Genomic DNA, 25,566 nt, shown 5'->3' with positions numbered 1-25,566 from the left:
CTGCTCCCTGCACGGTGTGGGTCAATTGGGTTCTGCTCTGTCCTCTCTCCAGCCCAACAATTGCATTCACCCACTGAAGAGCAGCCCAGGACACCCATCCAGGGCCAGCCTTGAGCGCTCGCCTTAATAAAAGCTTGACATATGAAATTCTGCTGCTTTACCCCTGCCCTAGCAAGGACTTGGTCAAGATCCTGGAAAATTAATATTGTATTGGTTAAAACCCATCTCCTGGCAGGGAAGGCCAAGGGAAGGTGGCAAACGTCTCAGTGCCAGAGGCTCCTGCAGGGCAGTGGTGATGGAACCCTGTGGGAAGCGGCGCATCCCGCTGGGATGTGCCGGCCTCTCTGTGGGACTGGGCCATGGCCGTGTCACCATCCCACAGGATCCTGGAAGAGATGCCAGGGAGAGGCCATCCAGCTGGAAGACTGGGCAGCACCAAGAGTCCCCAGGTTGTACCCAACCTATGGAATTCCAGCAGCAGGCTCTGACAGACCCCGCACTTCTCCAAGGTGACTTAAGCCCTCATCCAGCTGAAGACACTTTCCTCGGTGCATTTGGGACCTCTGGAAGCTTGAGTAAACACAGTCATTTTCCTTTTATATTCAAATAAACAAAACAAGTGTTTAAGCTCCTGTTCAAAGGTGGAGTGTGACCTAGTTTCACACACACAGAGCCACCTGAGAGAAGGAGAAATTCAGTGTCTCTACCCCAAAGTGAATTGACACGAACACCCAGCCAGGCCTCAGGTGCAGTCCTCCAGCAGCCCCCTTCCCAACACACCAGCAGGCTGGAGGGCTTGGAACAGGTTTGGGAGCTTGGTTTGTTCACCGAGCCAGCTCCATGTGGCCTGTTGTGCAAAGCCAGCCATTCCCAGGTGGATTTTGGGGCGAGCAGCCTGTGGCTGCCGGCACGCGGCGCACGGGGCTCTCGTGGCCCGCCGGGCACCGTGGGTGCGTGGGAGATGCTCACGTGTGTGAAGCATCTTCTCAGGCTCACGCTTGCTGTGAAAAAGGAAATAAAAAGAGTCTCCCCCCCTCCAGCTGCCTTCGGCATCTCCTTTCTAATAACTTGGCATATTCACTTAATACAGGCCAGCTCCTTCCAAGTCGTTAGCGGCGGCGGGAGACACAGCCGGAACGCTGACCTGGTTTGCTTGCCAAGACAGAGCAAAGAGAAACCTTCACATAATCATTTCCAAACATTAAAATGGCTCCATTGTCATTATAGCTGAGAGATTGAATTCGCCTCATCAAAGCGGCGTATGACAGGTGACTCAATAGGCTGGTGCCAAGCGCGGAGGCAGGAGATTAGCAGGGCACTGATATCATTATTTCCGCCTATCACAGATTCGGCAGGGAGGCAATTGTAATTTCTGGGCTTATTAGTCTGCATTCGCAGGAAAAAACCTGGTGATAAACCTCAGTGTGACAGCCAGGCATTTGTGCAGCAAGTGCTGTCACAGTGACACTTGGAAAATGCCAATGTGGATACGTCCTCCTAATCCCCCCTAATGGAGGTTAAAGCCTGGCACAAAGGCACTCTTATCACTGATCGGGACACTAATAACATTTGCATTTTTAAGTTAAATATAGTAAGTAAAGAGTAAGTCTTCTCCTCGCGGCTTCGGCAATTAACTCAGCCTCGGAAGGATGAAAGCCGAGCGGAGATTCCAGGCAGCCGGGCTCTCCCCCACGGCGGGTCAGCATTCCCAGAGCTCCCACCTCCACTCTCGGTGCTCTCCGTGTCCCGGGATGGCACCTGGCAAAGCGAGATCCTTCCGGGGCTTTCACACACTTTTACAAGTGGTTTTGCTTCGGATGGACAGAACTCTTAGGGGTTTTTTTTCCTGCCCCACGGTGCCAGCTGGGCTTGGGGCTCCTGTGGGAATTCCTCCCGGACACGAGCCCAGCACGTGTGCCACGGACATGCACACACACGCTCTCCACAGGAATTTCTTAAGGAAAAGAATAATTACAGGTGGTAAACTGTTACTTTTCCACATTTAAATAAGAGACCAATTAAGAAGACTATGTAATTCAATTCTGGAGTGAGTGCCACTGAATTCAATTTGTTTCAGGTCAATGAATATAATGTGAAGTTATTAACAAAAAGGTCAGGGACTGCATATAAAATATACACACATGACACAGGCAGAGTAATTAGTACACATTTCACATGTTCTGCTGCTCAGACATATGGTGTAGAAAACCTGAGCGGGATTAGATGGTAATAAATGTTCCCCTCTCCCTCCCACCAGCTCCCTATTTAAATAGGGTTTATGGCTATTTCCCCGGTGTTCCTGGGCTCTGCCAGAGGCTGAGGACCCACAGCCCACACAGCAGCTCTGGGATGGGGCTCTCAGCCAGGGCAAAGCTCCCAGGAAAGCTGGGACTTTCCCAGGGTGAGAGATCCCCATGGAGCAGCTCAAGCCACAAGCCAGCATGTGCTGGAGCAGGGACAATTGTTGGGGACCTCATTCCCCCCAGGCCATGCCAACAGAGTCACACCTTTGTGGTGCCCTCACCAAGAATTATTCTGTTTCTCCACGCCTCTTTGCCACAAGTGCACACTCAATGTGAAGTTGCTGCATTAATGATAATAAAACATTTAAATTATACAGTTAAGCGGTGGTTGAATTTGAAAAAGTCCATGACACACATTAAAAAAAAATAAAAATAGGAAGAAGAGTATAATAAAGCCCCGAACTTCTTTTTGACCCTGAGCTTGAGTACTGGACACCTGGATTCTCTTGCAGGTAAAGATGCCCTTTCATAGGGGAGGAACATGAGGACTTGGGAAAAATTCCTCTGAAAGTTACAGGAAGAAATCCCAAGGTTCTCAGAGGTGCTCTGGTGTCCAGTCAAACCTGCTAGGGATTCTCTGCTGGTAAAGGATAACCCAGATGTGTTTGTGTGCTCCAGCATTTTCCTTGGCATCCTGTGTTCAGAATGAGATACACAACCCACTTCCCAAGTTATGCTTTACCTCCAGTGTGGCCTGATGTGCTAAGGAAATGAAGCAGTTTGTGTGTATTGACTAATAATTACCATTTACTACTGAACCTGGGAGCAGAACCCTCAACTGGAGATATTTATTTTAGCCATCATTCCTGTTTGAGTTTTGTACAGCTGGCTGCAGAAAGCAACAGGAAAAGCAGGAAGTGGAGAGCTCTAGGAATGGTAGGGACAGCCCTGGATGCAGACACGTTTAGGATTTGTCTGCAAAGAGGGAACTGTGAAGCGACATTGGCTCGTACAGGTTCAGGGGTGAATTACACCTGAGATGGGTGTGTTAATTAATGTTGCCTTGGCCAGGTATTCCAGTCAGGATCCCATCTCCAGAGCAATCAGCAGGGTTCTCTGGGTTTGCTCTGAGGAGAGCCAGGTTAGTGCTCACGGGACAGCCTGTCCTTAAGTCAGGGAGAGGGGCCTCGTGAGGTCTGCACTGGGCACAGCTCAGCTCTTCAGCTGCCTCAGCCTGTCCCTCACCCCATTCCTCCCTGCAGCAGCCGCGGGGGGACACCCCACGGGGACCCCACTGGGAGATGGGGCTGCACAGCAATCCCAGGCACGGCAGCAGCCAGCAGGACTCCCCGCAGGTGGCACCTCCCAGGCACGGCACAACCTCCCCGGGCTGTCGGGACAAGGTCTGATCAGTGATGCTGAAACCGGTGGATTCCCAAAATCCAGCATCCCATATTAATCCATAAGAGGAGCGGACAGAGGAAGGACAGCTCAGCAGGTTGCTGAATATATCATGTGGAGATGCCAAAAAAAAAAAAAAAAAAAAAGGGAAACAAACGAGAAATCTATTTTGTCGTTAATTAAGAAGTCATTCCCTCCTAACCTCCCCCTGATTCCCTGGTCTGTAAAAGCACTAAAGCAATTCACTCTCCATTTTACTGTTTGGCTGTGTTGGAAGAGAACAGATAAATAAAAAGCAGGGAAACAAACACCTACACGAAACCTTTGTTTTCCTTTTCCCCCCTTTCCTTCTGAGTCTTCTGTTTCTCCACACACTAAAACCCCACAGCACAACTCCCCAAACCTCCCCGTGACCGCAGCGGTTCCGAGCGGTGCCGCTGCCCCCTCGGTGCCTCGGGATGGGTTTTTTGGAACACCCCAGGGATCTGCTCCGTTTTCCCAGGCGGGGGGTGGGAGCAGACCTCCCAGGCTGGGGCCACCGCGGCGGCCACGCGCGCAGGGGACGCGGCGCTCCGCGCTCCCCGCCCGCGGGGTCGGCGCCCCCAGCTCCGCAGCCTCTCAGCGCTGCCGCTCCCCGGCGCTCTCATTAACTGAGGATTGCGAATGGGTCAGCAGATCTATACACTTTTGTGTTCCCCGGCCTGCTTTATTTATTTCTTTCTTTTGCAGGATGCTGAATAACTAACCTTTCCCTCAATAGGCAGATTTAAAAAAAAAAATAGGATCCATCACACAGCAGCAGGATAGCCTTGCTCTGTTTTGACCTTTCTGAAATTAATTTCCCAATCTTAGCTTTCAAAATCAGAGATTGAAAAGACCTATTAGATCAGCCAATCCATCTTATCACTGGTACGGCAGCAAGCGGAGACCCCAGCCAAGTGCTTCTCTATGCAGGGAAAATATTCTGGAATAAGATGGGGCATGAATTTAAAGTGAAATACCTGTTCCGGAATATTCTGCACCTGGACACGTACTCTGGAATAACTGCAGCTGATCCTGACTTTGCTCAGCTGACACCTGGAGCCGTTCACTGGAACAGAAGGGAGAAAAAAAAAAATTCCATTTTAGGATAAGAAGTCATTTTTGTGGGGTAGCTCTGGGAAATAAATTCTCCCCCGAGCCTTTTTCCCCAGGCAGGCTGTCGCTCACAGGGCAGCACCACTGGGCTGGAGAGGGATGGGTGCTCAGGGAAATTCTCCCCTGACCTGTGAGGATGTGGATCAGGACACAAAATTCTGGTCTGCAGCTACTCCAGGTGCCTGGGATGTTAACAGGCACCTCTCCCAACCTGCAGTGCAGCTCCTTTTCTGGGAACACAGCTCTTCACAGTGGGTCCCAGCTTTTCCAGACAGCAAAAAACATGGGGGCAAAACCCAAATCTTATGATTTGCACCACCCAAGTTGCCCTGGTCAGCACTGCCAGCCCATGGTGGGGGTCCCCAGGAAGGCCCCTTGGTGAAAGGAGTGCTCCTGCTGCCACACATCCCTCTCTTCCCATTCCCCCGGAGTCCCTGGGGTTGTGTTTTAATGCCAGCAGTGTTGATCTGGAGGGAGCAGGTCACCACCCTGTGGAGGCATCCACCTCCACCCTGCCCCTCACTGCCCAGCAATGCCTGACAGGCCTGGACATCTCCAGTGTGGCATTCCCAGGCTCTTGGGGATGTCTGCGGGGCTTGGATGCACAGGGCAGCACCGAGGGCAATCCTGCTCCAGGAAAATGAAGCAGGCCTTGCAGCAGGTCTGGTCACACCAGCCTGCCCAACTCCGGCCATGCCCCAGGTGGCTCAGGGAGGTGGCTCCAGCAGCACATGGAGCCCAGGTGTGGCCTGTCCTGGCTGGAGTGACACCACAGTCACACAGGGACGGGGGAGCTAAGCGGGGCCGTGGCTGTTGTGGATATTGGTGTGGGAGACAGGAGAATGCATTCCGGGTGTGTGGAAAGGAGCTTCTCCCCATGAAATGTGATGGGAAGGAACCTCCGCTGCCACCTGCAGTGAGGGTGTGAGCTGGGGAGCTGGGAGCTACACCAGCCGGGCAGTTTAAAGCCCTGCTGCATTTCCTATCAGCGCTGTGGTTTGGCGAGCAGCTCCGAGTCTTTTCCCATGGAAACCCCCCTGTTCTGCCTCGGCAGCTCCTGCCCTGTGCACCCACCATGCCGGCGGGAAGAGCCGCCAGCACCCCCTGCTCGGGGAGCACCGAGAGCACACAGCAAACTTTGGGCACTCAACAAGTCCTCTCCGCACACACTCAGGGCCAAAAGATCAATATTGACACTTTAGATGATTTCTCTCAATTTGTTTTTTCTTCAATTGTTGGGGCAAAGTTCCACTTTTCCAATATCTTGGGTTCTCGGCTAATAGAAACAAATAAAGTGAAAGCTTCTGTCCACAATGGGTGAGGAGCATCCATTGTCAGCAGGCGCTAATCGGATTAAATTGGCTCCTGGCTCTATTGCTCGGGGATAACTCACTCCTAAATTTTTTCCCATCTCAAGGGGATGGGCCATTGTTGCCTTTCCCCCCCTCTTTTTTTTTTTCCCATTTAAATCTGACAGATAGAATGAGGAGCGGCTGGAGCTGGCGGCGGTGCCTCGGGAACAAAGAGCGGAGCCCAGCCCGGGGCTGGTTCCCGGCCACAGCCGCTCGGGCATCGCCGCCGCTGCCCTCTGGAAAACGCATTTAAAACCCGGACGCGGCCAGGCAGGGAAAAAAAAAAAACCAAACCTGCGGCTGTCCAGGTCGCTCCCCATTAGCATTTTAATCCGTACCCCTGGCACAGCCCCTCGGAAGGAGCGGCAGCAGCAGCCACGCTCCGGCCAGCAGCCCGGAGAGAGAGGCGGCCTTAAATAATGCCACCTTCCGAGGGAGGCCCCGCCAGCCGCCAGCTACATTTTTGCCCAGAGTCTGATAATTTTCAAAGCTATTGGCAACCTGGGAATTTTCCTGCCTTATCACCAGGGCTCAGCTAACTTCACTAACACTAATCAGAGCTGGAATCATTCATTCAAGGATTGCATGATCATGTTTTTCTTTAGCGGTGACAGCTGCCTGAGCCGCATTAGCAATGCAGATGAGTCAGCCTAATAGGTTAATGCAGAACACGCGAAAATTAGGTTTAATCCCCAGTGAAATAATCTAACATTTTCACATTTCTTGATGTTGGGATAGAGACATTGGTGGTGACTCAATTAGGTGTAATGTAGATCAAAGCAAATTTACCTTCTGGCTGAACCTTCCCCGTAGTTTAGATAGAAGAATATAAGGGTTCTTTACTAATTGGCCAATGGCTGTGGGGAGAATCGCACGGAAAAGCGCAGGAATCGCGCCCGGATTGGGGTCTGGAGCGGGGCACGGCCGGGCTCTGCCAGCAGAGCAGCCCCTGCTCCTCTCCGTGCAGCGCTCGCAAATGAAGACGTCTGGGGGCTCCTCTGTAGTTTTATTTTACTCCCCCCGCCGCTCCCCCGTTCGTTTTTAATGTCCCGTGCCGCAATATCCCCGGCGAGGTTTGAAAGACCTTGTATGATAAAAGGAGCGTATAAAGGAGAGGAAGAACCCCACCCACCGGTGCGCGCCCGTCTAATGTTTTCATTCCCGGGGAATAACATATCAAACAGCAATCGCTTTCAGTCATAAAGGGAGGGGAACAAAAAATTACATGCCCTCAGTTGCCAAATTATTTTTTTGCCTTGACATCTTAATTCTTAATCCTTGTGTGTGGTCAAATCAGCCTACTATAGACAACCAATCAAGCAATTATTCCTAAATTATATTTGCCCAGCTCACATTGATTGGTTATTCTTTTCTTATTGGGTAAGCTCATTAATTCCGAGCAGCTTGCTTATTATGCTTTCCACATCATTTTCCTTCGGAGCCTATCTACTCACACCAGCCTGCTGATGTTTCAAGATGCCACGCAGAAAAAAAAGGCCGAGTGATCTATTGCATTGTCTCTTCCAGCAATTACAATTCACATTGCTGATTAACTTTGATGTGAAAACTAATGAGATAAGGCAAGTTATCAAGGCGGACCTGATCGTCATCTCATTTATAGAGCATTTGCCATCAGTGAATGACAAAAACTAATGAAGATGTATCTGACAGCAGGCTGAGCCGCGGCCGAATTTCGTTTCTCATCAGCGAGTGCTCTGCTTCGAACTCATCAGTCTATCTGAAACATGTGGAAATTAGCTTAATAATGAAAACACTTCATCCAAATAGACAAATGTTTACATTAAAACAGCTACGTGATAAATAGATGTTAAAGATTTTATGCCTTCTTGAGTCTAAACAATGGAGCACAAAATATGTTCTCATATTCACTAAATCATGCCCATAAAGCTCCCTCCCCACGTGCCGCTGCCGTACCTGCGGGCTCCCCTCGCTGTGGCTCCCGGAGCTTGCGGCTCCAGTGGCTCGGGCTCCAACTCAGGGATGCCCGTGCCAGGACCGGGCAGGGAGAGGGGGGCTGGCCCTGCCCACACCTGGGGCACACGGCTCCCAAAAGCAGCTTTTTTTGTGGTTTTTTTTTTAGTCAGAGGTGCTGCTGCTCTACGCTGACATTTACCCAACGCACAAAAGGGATCCAGTTGGCCCCCGGACAGAGTACAGTAAAGTACAGGCATAATTCATGTAAATACAGCAGCGTTTCATTCCTGAGCCGTCACCAAAAAGCCGCCTGCAGTATCAGTCTAGTTTAGAAATGTTGTGATAAAAGGGAGGCAGGCAGAGCTGATCCCATTTTTAATATTGTGGCTTTGGTATCTTTATTTATGAGAGACTATTTCATATTTGTCGGGCACTATTTCACACGCTTTCTGCTATGTCCAAACGTACCCCCAAGATGTTTTCGTATCTGGAATAAAATATTCCTCCACAATACTGGTATCAGAACAACATTGTTTTTAATAAAAAAGACAGGCATCTGCAAGGCAGAAGGGTGAAACTCTCGCTTCAAAAATTATTCTAAAAACTGCGATACTTCAATTAAAATAAAGAATTGGTAAAAGATTCTCTTCCTTTACCATGATATTTCCCTCTGCCTGAAAAAAAAATCTATACGGACAGGCTATAAAGTGTTGCCTCCTCCAGGAAAAAAAAAAAAAAACAAACAAAAAACTAAAAAACAAACAAACAAACAAAACCAAAAACCAAACCCAAGCAGGTTATCCCCAACGTAAGAGAAACTTTAAATTTGATTTTTAAAAAAAGATTATCCAAGTGGACTGGAAAAAAAAAAGAAAAAAAAAGAAAATTACATAAAAAAGGAGAACCTTTGCAGAAAAGGCACAGGATCTCCCACAAATTCCGTGCAGCGCTGGCTGCGGAAGAGCCGGCGGAGCCCCTTCCCTCCGCCCGGCGCTCCCCGCGTCCCCGGCTCGGCCGGGAGCGCACCGAGGGGCGGCCCCGAGCTGCCCCGGCCCCGGGCTGCCCGGCATTGTGCGGCTCAGACCAGCCCGCACAAAGGGCCCGCGTCCCGGCTAAGTTAAAAGAAAAGCCTGCTAGGGAAGCGCCGGCGACAAATTACTACTTCAGCGCTGGATTAAATGTAAAAGCCCTTCACAGAGCTCTGCAGATAAATCCTGCGCGCTAGAAGGAACCATAAAAGTACTTGTTCAAGAGCTACAGGCACAAGTGGAAAATTGACCCCAAAGATTTTTTATTTTTTTTTTAAAGTAGCCGAAGTTTATAAAATTTCTGCCGACGCGGGGAGAGGGTCTCGGCAGCGCGGCGCTCCCGGCCGGGCCCCGGAGCTGGACACGACTGCGGCCACCGGAGCGAGCATTCCGTGAAATCCCGGCAAGGTTTGCTTGGTGCCTGGGGGGGCTTTTGCTTTGTGTGTCTCTTGTTTGTTTGATTTGCGTTTTGCCGGGATTTTTTTCGGGTTTTGTTTGTTTTTTTGTTTTTTTGTTTTTTTGTTTTTTTTTTTCCCTTTTTCCCCCCCTTTTCTTTTCCCCAGCTAATGAAGCAGAATGGTTTCGCTGCTCCCATCCTCATCTCCCTTTTCCCCACGTTCCTCCCGAGCTTGCCGGGATGCTCCGGGCGGGCCGGACGCCGCCGCCTCCCTGCGGTGCCGACCAACACGTGTCACCTGGGCACGGTTTTTATCTCTCCGGCTGCACGGCCATTGTTTTACATTTCTGAAGTGCCAGCGGCCCCGTTGGCCGCCCGGGTGTGCATCTGCGTGTGCCCGCACGGAGGGACGGACGGCGAGAGGAATGCTGCTCCTCCCTCCCCCTCCCCGGCCTTTATCCCGGCCGCCTATTTTAATAAATAATTATAGGCAGCTAAAGGATTTGTTCATTCCAAAAGGTCTCCCCTTCACATTTCTCAGAGGTTCAGCTCAAGGAGACACCATGATAATAAGGCTGACTCGGGATCCCTACTCCACAATGTCATTATGAGCTACCATTTAAAATGGAAAAAAAAAAAAAAGTCTGTATATACCTAAAAGCATTACAAGGTTAGTGTCTCAGCTTGGGGAATATTTAATGCTGCTGGGGAAGCAGCACTGCTGCTCTGAGGAGGAGGGAAAGGGAGGAAAAAAAAGCCACAACGAGAGAAAAATCCTTACTGAAACACAAGCCTAGAAAAAAGATGTTGGGAGAAAAAAAGATGTTGGGAGCCAGCACGGAGATCATTTGCATTTCCAATGACTAGGACTAATCCTTCGCTACCACGTTTATATTTTCTTATTACTTTTCCTAATTGTCTCCTTTTTTTTAATTTTTTTTTTTTTTTGCTTGTAGCTTTTCCTCCCGTCTCTGTTCCCAGCTCCTCAGCCCGTTATTGTCTGGCTCGGGGCTGGATCCAGCCCCTCCACACTGCCCAGGCCCCAAGCTGGGAAAGCCTGGGTGCCTCACACACACACACAGAGCCTGGGTGACCCTCCAAGGAGCTTGGCTCTGTTAGGGTTTGTTAAGAAACATTTCTGGGGACAAGGAAGGACTTTTTGTCTGGTGCCCGGGGCATGGCGCAGGCAGAGAGCAGCCTCAGCAGTGTCCCACCCCTGGCGTGGGCACCTCAGGATTCCTGTCACCCCCCAAAAGCCACTTTGGGCTGCCCTGGGACTGGCAGGGAGTGGAGAACAGAGCAGCCTGAACCTCTCAGCAGAGAGACAGCACCCACCCGGGGGGCTGTTCCCAAAAACCCGTGCTGCCCGGGCAAGGAGCAGGGTGTGATCCCCAAATCCTGCTCCAGAGGCTCTCAGCTCCGAGCATCGCCCAAAACCGGGGCTGTGTCTCACCCCCAACTCACAGCCTCTGTCTCTGACGAGGAAATTACACAACTAAATGCCTGCTCGAGACCAGCCACTAAACCGCTCCCACAGTATTATCCTAAAATTTGCTAATAGTGGCTCTTTCACATAAATTAAGTGATAATGAAAAAAAGCCTCCCTTTGAATTTATATATATTTCAGCAGAGAATAATGTTTTATTTAAAATAGTTACAGCGTGCCTTTTGATTTGGAGTTTAAAGTAAATAATATTTGTACATCTAAAACATACTCAAGACAAATGAAAAGCCTCTAGATGCTTTTGTATGAGATGCTGAAGAGCTCTACAAACTTAAAAGCACAACCTCAATTAAGCCCATCTTCATCTGGAAAAAAAATTAGCAACTGAAAGCTGAATATATTAGATAATGCACACTTGCAGGAGAGCATTCTCTTAGCAAAAAATTCTTGATAACCAACCTAAAGCTGGCCTTCGAGTTGCTCGATGCTAATTTTGTTTGAAACTGTTTAACTAACTCTGAATAGATATCCATATTCAACAAAGACATAATTAATGGCAACCTTTTCTTCTGCTTAGAAGACATCATAACAAGCAGAAAAGTACAAAAAGATTTTTATAGTAACTAATTTAAGGACAAAGGGTTGACCTCTAGCATTTCATTAAATAAATGGAGCGAATGAAAGAAGAGTGACAGTATTCATCCTTGTTCAATTCAAGCAGCCAATTTCAAAATGCAAATCATAATCTGCAGATGTTGGAGCCTGATATATTTTTTTAAAATATCATTTGTTCAATTTAAGAACATCAGACATTTGAATTTTAAATTAAAAAAAAAAAAAAAACCACAAACCAAACCAATTCCCAGCTCCAGGTTTAGGCGCAGCGTGACTGTGCGCTCGGAGCCGGGGTCTGCCGGGGCTCTCCTCCCTCCCCACCTCCCCAGCCATTCATTTTAGACATTATTCTCAAAACCTTTTAATGGAGAAGTTCTGCTAAGCTGCACATTATTCCTGATTAGCACAGCTGGCCGGTGCTGCTGCCTCTGCAGCCGGGGGTGACCGAGAGCAGCTCCAGTGGAGCCCGGCCAGCGGCTCCATCCTCCCTCCCCACCTGTGGGCACCCTGCCCCCGTGGCCAGGCCGTGTCCCAGGAGGGATCCTCCCTGGATGTGCTGCCATGGGGCTGCTGTGGCACGGGGAGAGGTGTCCTGGCTCTGGTCCCCATGGGCAGCCTGCACAGGTGGAGGACAACAAGGGGAGGCGAGCTGAATTTGGGAACACAACCCCAAACCTCTAGAGCCAGGTTTTCTTTCAGGTTTCAAGGGACAAGGCGCAGCGGGAAAGGAGGAGATTTTGGCTGGACCATGGATGATCTGCAATCCTTAGCAGGGGAGGGATGAAGTCTCAGTCCAGCTCGATGCTTGGTACACACCTGTTCCACGGGGCTCTGGGGAAGTCAAACGTGTGCCAAGGCACGGGGGAAGCCCGGAGGAGCAGCTCCAGGTCAGTGGGTATCACACACTGAGCTGAGTACAGACCCACAGGAGGCCTTCCTTCCTCATTCCCTTCAATCCCCTGAGAGGGAAGGAAATTCACCTTTCTCCCCCGAGCAAAGGAAGCTCAGTAGTGACATTAAGGGACACTTTTAATGTGCCCAAGCCTGACACAACAGCAGCTCGAGTTCCTCCCTTCCTGTTTCTACACCAGCTCTGACAGCTGTTTCCAGGTTTGCAGGGATAACCCACAGGGCCTGGCACTGCCGAGCCTGGACACGTGTGGGGTTTGGTTTCTCCCAGGAAATGGCTCTGGAAGCGCCAAGGAAATGGGTGTTTGGAAGTGTTTTTGGAAAGTATGAGATTTTAAAATTTATTTTGGGCATTGAAACACACAGAGGTTTCTGGCCTCACTGAACTGGGCCGTAGGGCACAGTGGACCAACACTGACATCTCATCTTCCTTAATAAATGGAAAAGATCCCACATTCCCACCAAAGGGCCCCTAGTTACTGCTAAGTTACAGTAAAGCACAACCTCTGCAAAGGCATGTATATTAATTAAATTGCTGCTGATTAGGACCCATCAGAGAGGGACTGAAATAAAAGCCCAGGAGCATCCCTGGGGAGAGCAGAGCAGCAGAGCTGTGCTGTGGCCTCACCCCGAGCAGAGCAGAGCCATTTCTGAGAGGCCAAGCCCAGTTTTGTCCCAAGCCCTTCCCAAAGGCCACGAGCCCGAGCCCATCCCGGCCCCACTGGCGCTGGGCACGGGCAGGAGGAAGGGCAGGGCTTTGCCAGCCCTCCTACACAAACAGACCCTGCAGCTGTCGCAGGGCAAAATAAATGACTTCCGGAGGTTACGGAGAATAAATGAATCCATTCAGGCATGAGTGAAGGGGACATTGTTTTCCCCCTCGAAAAAAAAAAAATCCTCCCCCAACAACCTATATATTAAGGTATCAATGAACAACAAATTCATTCAGTTATGACACAGGAAATCTAAAGCAGAATGGGCTGCAAAACAAACTCGATTTATCTGCGCCACACACGCAAGAGGAAAAAATGCCTCTTGTTGGCTGCTCTGCCAGGGCTAGGGCTCCTCTCGAGGATTCCAGCCACACACAGAGTGTTTTCTGCCGGTGCTTTAGCGGTGGCTGCGAACTTCTGAGATTAAGATTGTTCCCTTAGGTTTATCCTCTTCAGGGACAACGTGTGCACAATACGCCTTTGGAACGCATTTAAAGCCAGGCTGCAGATGCACATAATCTCCATCCTGCTGCACCACAAACAGGAGATGTGGAGGTTTGGGGTTTTTTTTGGGGTTTTTTTGCTGTTTTTTTTTTAAGGGAGAGGAATTATTCATTCAAAGAGAAACCGAGTTTTCACTGTGGAAAGCTTCATTTTTATATTAGAAAAGAAGAGGCAAAAACTAAAGCGCAGGTTTGAGCCAGACCTGATTTCTCAACACAAGGCAGTAGCTCCCTCCTCTCCCAGCTCTCAGCAGCAGCCCCGAGCCCACCCAGGGGACCCCATCTGCTCTGGGCAGAGGGGACACCCTGACCCCGGGAAGGACAGAGGGACAGTGCCCTTCCTACCCTTGGCACCGCCACGGACCCCTTCCCTGAGCCCACTCCCCTTTGCTGTCCAGCACTACAAACCCGAAACGTGGCTGAGAGACAAAAGCCCATCCTCCTCTTATTTCCTAAACATTTATGCTTAGCTGTTTTCCCCAAGTAACGTTAAAAAAAAATCTCTTAAAAACGAGTGCAGCGGGTCAATCCTGCTGTAGAAATGGAATTGGTACCCAGCTGCAAGGAGCACTCGGCGTGCAGGGGAATAATCCAAAAGGTTTTAATTAGGCAAAGCAGCAATAAATGAAGGAATATGAGCTTGGATGAGAACACTCAAACGTATAAATAACAGGGAAAGGCGAGATACGCCTGTGCTTGGAGGGGGAGGTCCCCCTCCTGCCAGGGAGCCCCAAAACACGGCAGGGCACGGCGTGCCCCCTCCCAGCGCCCGGGCGCTCTGCGGGAGCAGCATCCCGGGCGCAGCGGGGCGCATTAATGCGGAGCACATCCCCGATCCCATGCGCGCAGCCAGCAGCCCACCCCTTCCGTCAGCCGGTGACTTCCTCCGCGTCCCGGACAGCTGCACGTCTGTCCGGCTGCGGCTCCTGAGCCGCCCCGTGCTGCCCGGCTCCGGAGGGGTCCCCGACAAAGGCGGGATGCGCCGGGCGCGGGGCTCCCGGCCGCTCCTTGGGAAGCAAGTCACGCTCCCGCGACAACTGCTCCTCTGTGCCTGTTTGAACTGTCCCTCCCAATTAGCAGTAATAAGGGACTCTGTAAAGATGAGCAAACACAGCGCATTCATTAGTCCCGGCGGCGCCCGCCCTCCCTGCTGGCAGCCCCGGGAGATCCCCAGGGCACCGCTCCCGAGGATGCCGAGCGCATCTCGCCCGGCCCCAGCGAGCGCCGGCAAAGGCAAATTAATGACGAGTCGCTCGAAGAGTTTGCCCGAAAATTATTTTATTCTGCCCAAGAATTGATTACTCCCGGCCTGGAAATATGTCCAAATCAATACACCGAAGCTCAGGACAAAAAAAAAGACATGCTCTAGCCCCATTTATTTATCCACTTTTTTTGAGGAATGGCACATAATTTACTGGGTCGGAATTGCTAAGCCTTTCCAGAGCGAGGACTAATGACCAGCTGTAGGAAAGCAATGCCTCCCATCCATCTCCCAGGCGAGTCACGAGTCCCCACACGCCCGCTGGTGATGACCTTGGCAGTGGCCAAGACGTCCACGGTGACAGAATGTGCCTGAGGCCATCATCAGGCAGATGGATACGGAGGTGAAACATGTGGGTCGAGGCACCCACCATAGGAAATGCTTTTAAACCTCCCCAAAAGGATGACTGGTGCCCAGGCACATCCCTGCACACCGTGTTCCTGCCTGGCCAGCTGGAAGCAGGCTGGAGCCATCAGTGCTCCAGGGGTGAGCTGAAAGCCATGCTCAGTGTCCACCACAAACACTGGAACTGCTTGGGCAACACCTGTGGCCGGGCCTCAGCACTGCAGGACAATCCCCTGTGGTACCCAGGGCGTGTGCAATCAGCTCCCCAAAGCAAATGGCACGAGGGACACCACGGGACAAGGACACTGAGCCCCAGGCCTGGGGGAGATGGCGGCAAAGGCTCCCCACTCACCTTGCGGGTGACGCGCGCCCGCCGGTGCGCCCCATTTGCCAATGCTCTGCATGCTCCACGGGGCCCTGCATTTTCCAGGGCATTAAACCCTCTTCCCCCTCGGAAAGCTCGGTGGCAGCTGTCATGCTGCTCACGGGGGGTGGGCGGGAGGGCTCCTGCTGCACACCATCAGTGTCACTCCCGAGCTGCTGGCGGGTGAAGGACGAGGGGGCCCCGGCGGCCCCAGGAGCTGCCAGCACCAGCACTGAGGTGCAGCTACAGCTGCACATCTGCATGGACACTCACAGGGCCTCCCGTGCACTGCCACCCATGGAAAGGACGCTTCTGACTGTGTTAAAACAGGGGAACTCAAACCTCTCTGCTTGCTGTGAGCCCTTCAAGCAAACATCTTCATGTAAAACAGATACATGAAGCAGCAGAGCACTGCAAAAATCCAAATCCAGGGCTTGCTGGCTTCCCCTGGAGCAAACCCCTTCCTACCCAGGATGCTCCAGACATCTCTGAGGGCATCGTGTCCCCAGGCCTGGGCAGCCTTAGGCTGGAGAAGAATTCCCCATGGCCCTATCTCACAGATGGGAGATGCCAGGGTGGGAGAGGGAGAGCAGAACACAGCAGGGTTTGCAGCAAACCTTGCTGAACCCCAGCTCAGAGGCAGGGCAGGGAGAAGAGCGAGTTTGCACCCAGAGAGCCCAACCATGCTCTGCCTGGCACTGCTGGTGAGCCCAAGCCCCCAGCCTGAGCCCATGGCCAGGGGTTCCTGGCCAGCCAACCCAGCCCACACCCTCCTTCAGCTGCACTTGGCTCTGCTCACCGAGGATTTTTCTAGACTGAAACACTGCTGCTCCCCCATTCAGAACGGGAACATCTGTGAAAAGGGATCATTCATAATAAACTTGTGAGTGCTGGGTAGGAAAAAAAAAAATACCCGTCCCAGAAAACAACACGGCCTTTATTTTTCGGTGCGGCCGCCTGAGCCTGCAGCACCCTGGTGGGTGGGGCAGGGAGGGCTGGGGGGCTCAGCTCATCCCCCTGCACCCCCAGCCTGCAGAGCTCCCCAGGCACAGCCTGGTGCAGCGGGACAGGACAGCAGCACCGAGGGACACATGGCAGGGCCAGGGTTCCATTTCTTCACCCGCCTCCCTCACAGCCTAACAGGCACAAATCCCCCCGTGTGGCAGCAACACAAACGAGTTTTATTACTCAATAAAATATTTGAAACAAAATAAATGGTTTTGTCAAACACTACATCTCCTCAAATAATAATGCACCGGCTCACCAGGAAAAACAACCGACATTCATATTCTGTGGCAAAGGTTTATTTCGGCCCCCGGAGGAGAGGGGAACGGGCATCTCAATTTGGAATTCAGACACTGTATGGGAATACAGTAACTATAGTTCTCAGAGGGTTTGTGTAAATGCCAGCAAAACAAACCCCAAATCAAATTTATTAGCTGGTGGAGATCTCTAACAATCTTACACAGTGACTGATGAAGCCGTCGGGGAATTCCTTTCAACATTTAGTGATTTAAAGCCCCTACAGAAACTTCATTGTCTGCTCCAAGACAGAAAGAGTTCCTCGGTATCCAGTGCTGCTCCGACAGCAGCACTGGGGTGGGTGATATTGCCAACGTGTGCTTTCTTTCATCTGGAAACATTACCGGGAATCCTAACATCCTGTGCAGTCCTGTGGAGCACCAGAAAGGGAGGAAGCACAAATGAATTAAGAACTGCAGCCTGTGTCCTGAAAGGCCTGTCTGTGTTTGGATGGCAAGGGTGGGATATTCACTTCTGCCCTGAGAGTGCTTCCAGAAACAATGTGGATGTCATTCCCTGTCACTCCCCACACGGATCAGCCACTGGACACCCGCAGTCTGCTCGGCATGGACAGGGCAGAGCCACAGGTTTTGGACACAGCCAGCTGCCACCAGGTGGGAGAAGTGGGTGCCAGAACCAGGTTTGCTGTGCCACGGTGGGTCAGAGCTGCTCTCTAGGAAAGCACCAGGACTGGGAAAGCAGCCAGGCTCTGTCAGAACCCAGGACATCCCTCTGGATGCCCTGGATGGCTCAAAATCCTGGCAGGGGCTCGGAGACCCTGGCAGGAAGCCAAAGACACTTGGGAATTCGATCTCAACCCATGGAGCAAATTACCAACTTGATATGAAGAATTACAAGCCACAAAATTTTAAGTAGCATAACAGTAGCTGTCACAGGGTGAAAGGTGGAATTGTGAAGAATTTTACTACGGAGGTCTAGGGGGCAAGATGGAGGAATTTGGGTGTTGTCCTGCTCTTCTCCCTTCTTCTTCCTAGCCTCCATCTTCTTGGTGATGGTGGCACTTTGGGATTGGTGTAGAGTAGAAAGTCATAGTCTAACATAGGTGATAGGTATTGGGACATAAATATCAAATACATAGTTTATAGTATAAAAGACAACACCAGCCCTGTGGGAAGGCAGTGTGCCTCAGACTGACCTGCAGAACAGACCTCGGCAGGCCAGACAGAAAATGTTTTAGATAAGAAATAATAAACAACCTTGAGAACGTGAGCTGAAGACTTCTGACTCCTTCTTCAACAGCTGGGTTGGGGAAAAGAGATTTTAATACATCTCAGGGTCAGCTTGACCAGAGGAGATCCCGAGAGGGCTCCACTCCAGGAGGGGCAATGCCCTTCCTGAGGATTCCTGAGGGGAGGAAGGTGAAGGTGAAGGTGAAGGCACGGCCAATGCCCCCAGAGCACCCACACCAGGTCAGCTCCTACAGAACTGCTTTGAAAAGCAAACCCTGAAATGCACAGCTCTAATTGCCAGGTTTTTTGTCATGCACGCTCATCACTGGGTCATTTGCATTTTAGCTGCTAAAATATCAAGGGGATGTTACTTAATCAATCACCGCAGCTCACAAAGTCCTAAGTGAGAGAGTATTTTTTGATTGTCTCTGCTTGTATCTAAACATCTCACAAACCCGCCAGCCAGTTCTTCATTTCAATTAGGGCAATGCTGATCGTTAGCTAACTAATAAGGACCAATTTTCTGTCACAACTATTTCCTAATTAAATTCAAAACAGAGATTTCTAACCCAGATGGTCAGCAATGCTACAGATTTGTTTAAATTTGGTATCACAGTAACAAACTACTAATTAGGGTTTGTAAATACGCCAATTCCCTCATGACTTAGTTGTTAGTAATGCATACAACCGGTTTATTAAAGCACTAATTGTGTCTGGCTTTACTTGGGCCTAACACATAATCCACTTATCACATACTGGTACCAACTCATTTTGAAGGGATTATGAATGAAATCATAAATGAGGTCTCGCATCCCTTTCCCGGTATGCTTAATAAAGGTTTGGTGTCATATTTAGATGACATATTTAGATTTGCTGCCTCTGATGGGGAACGGCCCCACAGTGACGCTGACGCTCCGTTCTCCAAAGGCTGCTTGACGAAAATAGTTTCTGCCCCAGCTCCACTGGGCAGCAGATTGTCCCAGCAGCCAAGCCACTCGAAAGGAGCTCTGGTGTTTCCCAGAGAAAACACTGAATTGTTTATTTCCTGGGGTCAGGGCTGGCACTGGGGGCTCACAGGACCCCTGTCCCTTTGCCTGGAGACCCCCACGAGCCTGGACCACCTTCCTGTAGAGGGATGGAGGGCACCAAACCTGGATTCCCTCCTGCCCTTGCAGAGGGACAGCCCTCTGGAAAAGACCCTGTTTTTTAAGGAAGGCTTTGTTCTGAGGAGCCCAAACAGGAGGTACCCCACAGCCGGGGCACTGACGCCCCTCGCCGCCGCGGCTTTATCAAGAGTGCACAAAGTAGGAAATAAATGATAGATAACTGTGAATTGCAAGGTTATGTAAACATGGAGGGGGTTCCAGAAGAATCCTATTAAACCATAAAAGAAAAGCGTGGATGGTTTATCACATCACTAAGACCCAAGAATGCATTAATAAATAGAAGAATAGATAACGAACCGTGGAGTACAAGGCTAAACTATCTGCTATTGTGAGGATCCTGTGACAGTAGAAACAATGAAGGGGAAGAAAAAAGCTTTGTTGGTCTGCCACCAGAACCTTGTAGTGTATCTTTTATAGCCCATTTTTAATGAATTCACAGCACCTATCAGTTATTCTCTGCCCAAATCCCTCATTTTCCTCCCTCTTGAATGCAAATTCCCATGCTGCACTCTGCCTTCACCATGACTTCCCCCGTTAAACTCGGGGGCTCTCTGGGTTTCAATGGCCTTTCAGCCACAGCCAGAACAGGTTTCTGCTTTCATATTTCCAAAGGGTTTTCAGGAGGGTAACAAAAGTGGGGCTTAATGCAAAGCAGGAGTACCTCTGAGCCTTGCTGCATCCTTTGCTTCTTCTGTGACAGGAGGGTGAATGCTCAGACAGGTCTGATTCAGCCCAGAGTGATGATGCCTAGACGTGCCTGCAAGGGAAAAAAAACACCAAACACATGAAAGCTGCTGCTCCTCTTGCTGTTTTCCAGCCCTCTGCAAATAACACTGAGAATTGTTGGAGGGGACTTCATATTAATCCAAGAGATAGTACCCTCTTTGTAGACACTACTGAGACTCACTAACAGTTTATTTTCACTGCACTGAGGGGGTTTTATCATTAAATAAGGACCCGGGATACATTTACTGTAGATTACTTTTATTTTTACTGCAGCGTCGTTAGGTACAGAGCACTGAGGAGACAGGGCTGACTACGACATGTTCTGCAGTAAAACCCCTCGGTCCTGCCTCCAGCAGAATCCAAAATCCTGATCGATTTCCACGTAAAAAATCCCAAAGACTCTGTGCTGCTGTGCTGGCAGCACTGACATCTTGCAGGAGCACAGCCTTGACAAGGCTGGCAGGGGCAGGAGAGGGTCTGTGTTAAAGATGGGGAATGTGGCACAGCACGATGGATGCCCAAAGTTTCAGAGTCCTTTTGGGGGCAAATCCCACCTGCAGCAGGTCCCCAAGGAGCCTGAACTGGGCCTAGTTTGAGGCTCACACTGGGAACTCCTCCTGCCTCCTTACTCTTCACATCCCCAGAGGATGGTGCAGGTAGGCAGGAGAAGCCAGCTGCCTTTCCTCACTCTAAGAAAATGGAATTGAAGAGACCTGACTGAACCCCAAGCAGTAGGCAGAAATCTGGATTTGCCTTTTTCTGGACTATCCCCACTTGAGATCCCAGCAGCTCTTGGTGCCTGTCCCACCAGCACATCCCTGTGAGCTTCCAGGGGGTCCTGCAGGACAGCCACACCACAGGGTCCCTTGTCCCCAGAGACAGGACAGGGGGCCACCTCCCCTCTCCTTTGCTGGGTGCCAGAGGCGAGGCACAGGCAGGGAGGAGGCTGCCCTCCCTCCCCTCAGCCTAGAGCCTCTCTTCTGACCAGAGAGGAGCAGAGAGCAGGCGGCTGCTCTCCCAGGCACACTTCAGGCCAGTGAGGAGTACAGCCGAGTGCTCAACAGGCTCTGGAAATAAGTGGAAGTCAAATAAGTTTGCCACTCTTTGTCCCCCTTTCAATATCTAGCTTTGATCAAAATCCTTGGATACTCAAGTGGTTGTTGACTTAATGTAGTAATGAGACATAGCCTTAAGTGAGGCCATTTCCGTGCCCATTCAGGCTCTCTGAGAGCAAGGGATGCAGGAGGAAAAGCCTCTCCTGGTCTCTGGGAGCTGCAGCAGAGCCCAGAGCAGAGCTCTGGCTCCCAGGAGAGGTATCAGGAAGGCCTGGTGGCCACAGCTACACGAGGCACACTTAATATCCTTTTTGTGCAACAGAGCCTTGCTGGCATGGTGCTGGGTGACACCAAGGAAGCCACTGAAAACACCTCCTCCAAAAGCTGCAGCAGGTGGCCAACTCCAGCGGGGCCTGGACACCAGACACCATTGTCACCATTTCCTCCTCCTGGGGACCACTGGGGAAGAGGGCGGCACCATCCCAAGGACATGGACTGGATGGTCCTAAAGGCCCTTTCCAACCAAAAGGGTTCTGCCATTCCCTGGAGCAGGCTATGGATCTGAGCAAGGCAGGAGGGAGGGAAGAGCCCAGGAGCCCTGAGAAAAGCAAAAATTCTCCAGGTGACGGGGAGCAGCTCAGCCAATTAGGATTTTAATTCCCCTCGTTATGCACAGCCAGTCAATAAATTCTGCACCAAGCAGCTGCTCTAATTCTTAAGCCCATTAAGCCCTACATCTGATAGGCGGGCGGGAGGGGCTGCCAAGGGGCACAGACGGTGCTCCTCGAGATATGAAACATTTCCTCTTGTGCATCTGGGTCACCCCACCCAGCCCCACTCCGAACGGGTATTTTATGGAGGCAGCGAGCAAGAATTTATATAAATATCCTGCCAGAGACACACACACCACATATGGAGAGAATAAAGAGGTGACTGGATGAGATGTGGTGAGGGAGCGCTGGTGCTGCAACGGAGCAGGAGAGCGGAGCTGGAGGGGAGAGTCTGGGATGGAGCAACAGGATTTGGGTGTCTGAAACGGAGGGAGATGGTCCCAAGGAGCTGGGCAAGGAGCCAAGAGGGAAGAAAAGCAGGATCAGAGATGCAAGGAAAGAAGAAAACTCCTGGAGCAGTATGGCAAGCCCGGAGAGGGCTGGCTGCCTCTGAGGTGGGAGGAGGCCAGGAGCCACAAGAACAATTCCTGGAGCGAAGGGGCAGATGGCTGGCTTGGAGGTATTCCCCCCACTGCAGAGATGAAAGGCAGGAGAGAAAAGGGAATACACTGGGAGTGGAAAAGCCTTTGGCAGCCAAGACGGTTTTGCTTGTTAATTGGCAACAAGCTAACACATTAATTACAAGCTAACACATTAATTACAAAGTTACTGGATGGTCAGGAAAAACACTGGCAGCAGAGCAATTCGCATTCCTCCGGAGACTGAACAGAGCCTGCTCTAGGAATGCTGCCTCTGCCCACCCACATCCAGGATCTGAGCACCCCAAGGCCTCAGAGCCAGGCAGAACAAGAACAGGGATTAAAAACCATCCCACCTTCAGCTGAGAGCTCGCTCATCTTAGATTAGTGTAAAAGATTAATTGCAGGACATGTGCATCCAGCCAAAATTTATTCTCTTTTCATCCCTTAGACACAAATTTGAAAACAAGCTGCCCACTGCACAGCAGGAAAGCACCAGGCCTCCAAGGCTCTGCTCTCCCTGTCAGCTCCACAGGGCTCTGGATGAGAGAGCAGCAATGAGCCCTTAAGCCTTGATCAAGGCAAGGGGCACAAATGAAAGTTCGCTCCACTCTGTGAATGCACTGGCTGCAATGAGCCTGCTCCTCTAATCCTATCCAGCCCCAAAACGTAATTTCCTACTTGGAAGGCTGGCTGGAGCCATTCATGTCTCAGCCCCAGCTAGAGCCCAGTCTCTCTCCAAAGGCTGTTCCTGGCCTGGAAGCCAAACACGGGTTTGTTGTTGGGAATCAAGCGCAGCCTTTGGCGCGTGCTGCTCTCCAAGCCTGGCACACGGCTCCCACAGGGCAGGGGCACGGCACTGCCCAGAATCCCAGTGCCAGGCTGTGGGCTGGGGGCTGGCCAGTCCAGCAAAGCCCCTAGGACTTCCCCCAGGTCTAGCACAGCCCCCTCTGCTCCTCAACCAGCCAAAGGGAGGCAAAGCAAAGCTCCGGACAGCTGCTGGAGCACCACTATCAGCAGTGCCCTCCACTGACCTCAAATGGAAGAATATTTCGCTTTTCCCTGAACCTCCCAGCAGCTGGAAGGTTGGTGCACTTCGGTTTGGATTCAAAATCTTCCCGGAAGGAGCTTATGGGTTCAAAAGCTCCAGTATTAGGATGAAATTCTTCCCTGTGAGGGTGGTGAGGCAGTGGCAGAGTTTTCCCAGAAAACCTCCATGTGTTTATTTCAACTCCTGCAAACAGCACTAATAAGTTTGCTAATAATGGCACAGATCAGTGGCTGCTGCTGCTAAATTAATTAGGAACAGCATCACTGTGCTCTGCTTAGTTGCCATCCTTCCACCTTGTAATTTTGTCACCAGCTCACATTTCAAACGCCACTAGAAGCCCACTCAAGCAAGCCCATCCAGAAGGGGGGACCTGCAGTGCTGAGCACATGCTCAGAACTGAGAGAAAGTGGCTTGAAAACCTTCAGAGCTTGTCAAGGCCAGTTTATTCAAGGTAATTAATCTGTCGTTTTAAGAGCATTATGTATTTCCTGCACAAACCAGCTGACAACATGATGCTGCTGCAGAAGCATCTCAGTGTAGCGGGCCCCAAGAACGCGAGGCTCAGGGATCAGCCTTTCCCCTCCCAAAGCACAGCTTCAGCTGGAAATTCATGATTATGTGGATTGGCTCCTCTCCCTTGCCTGCTGGGGTTTGAACTCAAGGCTCTCTGTTTCCTCGCAACTGTGAGCACCAGGAATTAAGTGAAAGTTTTAATTCCAAAGGCCACTGAACACTCCAAATCCAAGGAATGCACCTCAAAGGCTGCAGTGACAGGAGCCAATACTCCAGATCTGGAACTGCAGCCCTTACCACCTCAGCTGTGGCAGCAACACAGATGGGAGCCCAGAAATCTTTCCGTCACTTCTGATTACCCAAGTTAATAATTTAGCAGGAAATGGGATTCCTGTGGGTCATTAGTATTAATTATTGTGCAATGCCCTGCCCCTGAGGAGAGACTGAAGACACTGTGACACACCCAGTGATGCACTGATGTACCTGCCTGTCCACTGTCCACCAGCAGCAGAGAGAATTTTAATGGACTGGGACCAAAAGAGCCTTCTGAGGTTTTGGGGGAACAGGCAGCAAACCCTGTTAGGGCCGTTCAGATGCTCGGTGCACTCACGGTGCAATCCCCGGGAGCCACCACAGCAAATGGAGATCAAAAGCAACAATAGTCTGTAATCAAGGATATCTGCATAATAGTTTTCCTGAAGGATGTTTGTGCAGGTGAGCGAGGAGCAAAGCATTGTTTCATCAAATGGTAATTTCCTTGTATCTCAGAGAATGAATCCCATTCGCTCGCCGGGGTATAATTCAATTAAAGGGGAGAACCCTACGCCAGGGAATGAAATCTATCGGTTTGACTGCGATGCTGCAAATCACACCAAGCAAGAAAATGGCATTTGGTCCTGACATCATGATTTATTTCCTACTCAGGATCTTATAATTCTTACAAGATAAGCCAAGATGAGAAATTATCACATGTGCGTGGGGGTCGTGCCTGATCCTCTTTATTTTCCTTTCCCAACTGCAGGACTGTGTGTTCCAGCCTTATCTTTGAAGAGGCCAGTAAAATAAATGGAAATATTTTACAGAGGCCAAGCAACCCTTGCTCTGCACCCATTCAGGCTCAGGCATCTCCAACATCCAGCCACGTTCAGCATGGGACCAGAGAGCCCCACTGCTTCTCTCTCCCCATCCCACTCCCCTTTCCTCAAGAGGGTAGAGAAGAAGGAATGCTCTGCTCCATGGAGAACTCTCTCCCACCATAGGGAGAGTCCCCAGCAGCTTGGGAGTGTCAGGGGAAGGCTGTCAGCTGTCCTGCCTGGATGAGGCCCCAGCATGGAGCCCTGCCAAGGGGAGGCTCTCTGTCTGCCAGCCTAGGGACACTGCCCGTGCCCCAGCTGTGCCCAGCCCACCTCGCCTGCCCACATTCTTCTACCCTCCCTTGGCAGCTGCCTGTAAGGGCACCTCGGCTCATCTCCTTGGCTACCAGCAGGAATGCCCGGGCAGGGGATGTGCTGTGGTGCCTCTGCCCTCCTCAGTGAGGGTGTCAGGAACCCTCATCCATGGACAATCTGTGAATTCATTGTCCTCCCAACGCAGCTCAGCTCTTGGGCTGCCCATGTCACAGCCGCCCTTTGCACGGCACCGGGGGGAAGCTGTGGGCAGCATTACCAGACACACTTGGCTTCCTTCAGAGAGACTTTTTAGCTAATTGACCCCCTTCCTCCTTATTT

General features: G+C 50.9%; 1 long non-coding RNA gene across 3 annotated transcripts in view; it reads right to left on the bottom strand.

Annotated features, from left to right (window-relative positions):
* Positions 1-25,566, bottom strand: part of LOC120506024 — a 67,639-nt gene that overhangs the window by 17,788 nt on the left and 24,285 nt on the right. For all 3 annotated transcript variants that reach the window (XR_005628401.1, XR_005628402.1, XR_005628403.1), the window contains 2 exons: positions 19,967-20,062; positions 4,646-4,734 (listed from right to left, as the gene is read on the bottom strand). This is a non-coding gene — a long non-coding RNA (uncharacterized LOC120506024). The remainder of the gene's footprint in view (positions 1-4,645; positions 4,735-19,966; positions 20,063-25,566) is intronic.

The sequence above is a fragment of the Passer montanus genome, unplaced genomic scaffold (genome assembly GCF_014805655.1).
Source record: "Passer montanus isolate IOZ18808 unplaced genomic scaffold, ASM1480565v1 scaffold37, whole genome shotgun sequence".
In the NCBI taxonomy this organism is placed as follows: domain Eukaryota; kingdom Metazoa; phylum Chordata; class Aves; order Passeriformes; family Passeridae; genus Passer; species Passer montanus.
Note: the sequence above shows the minus strand (reverse complement) of the source record. Positions and strands in the feature narration are given on the sequence as shown.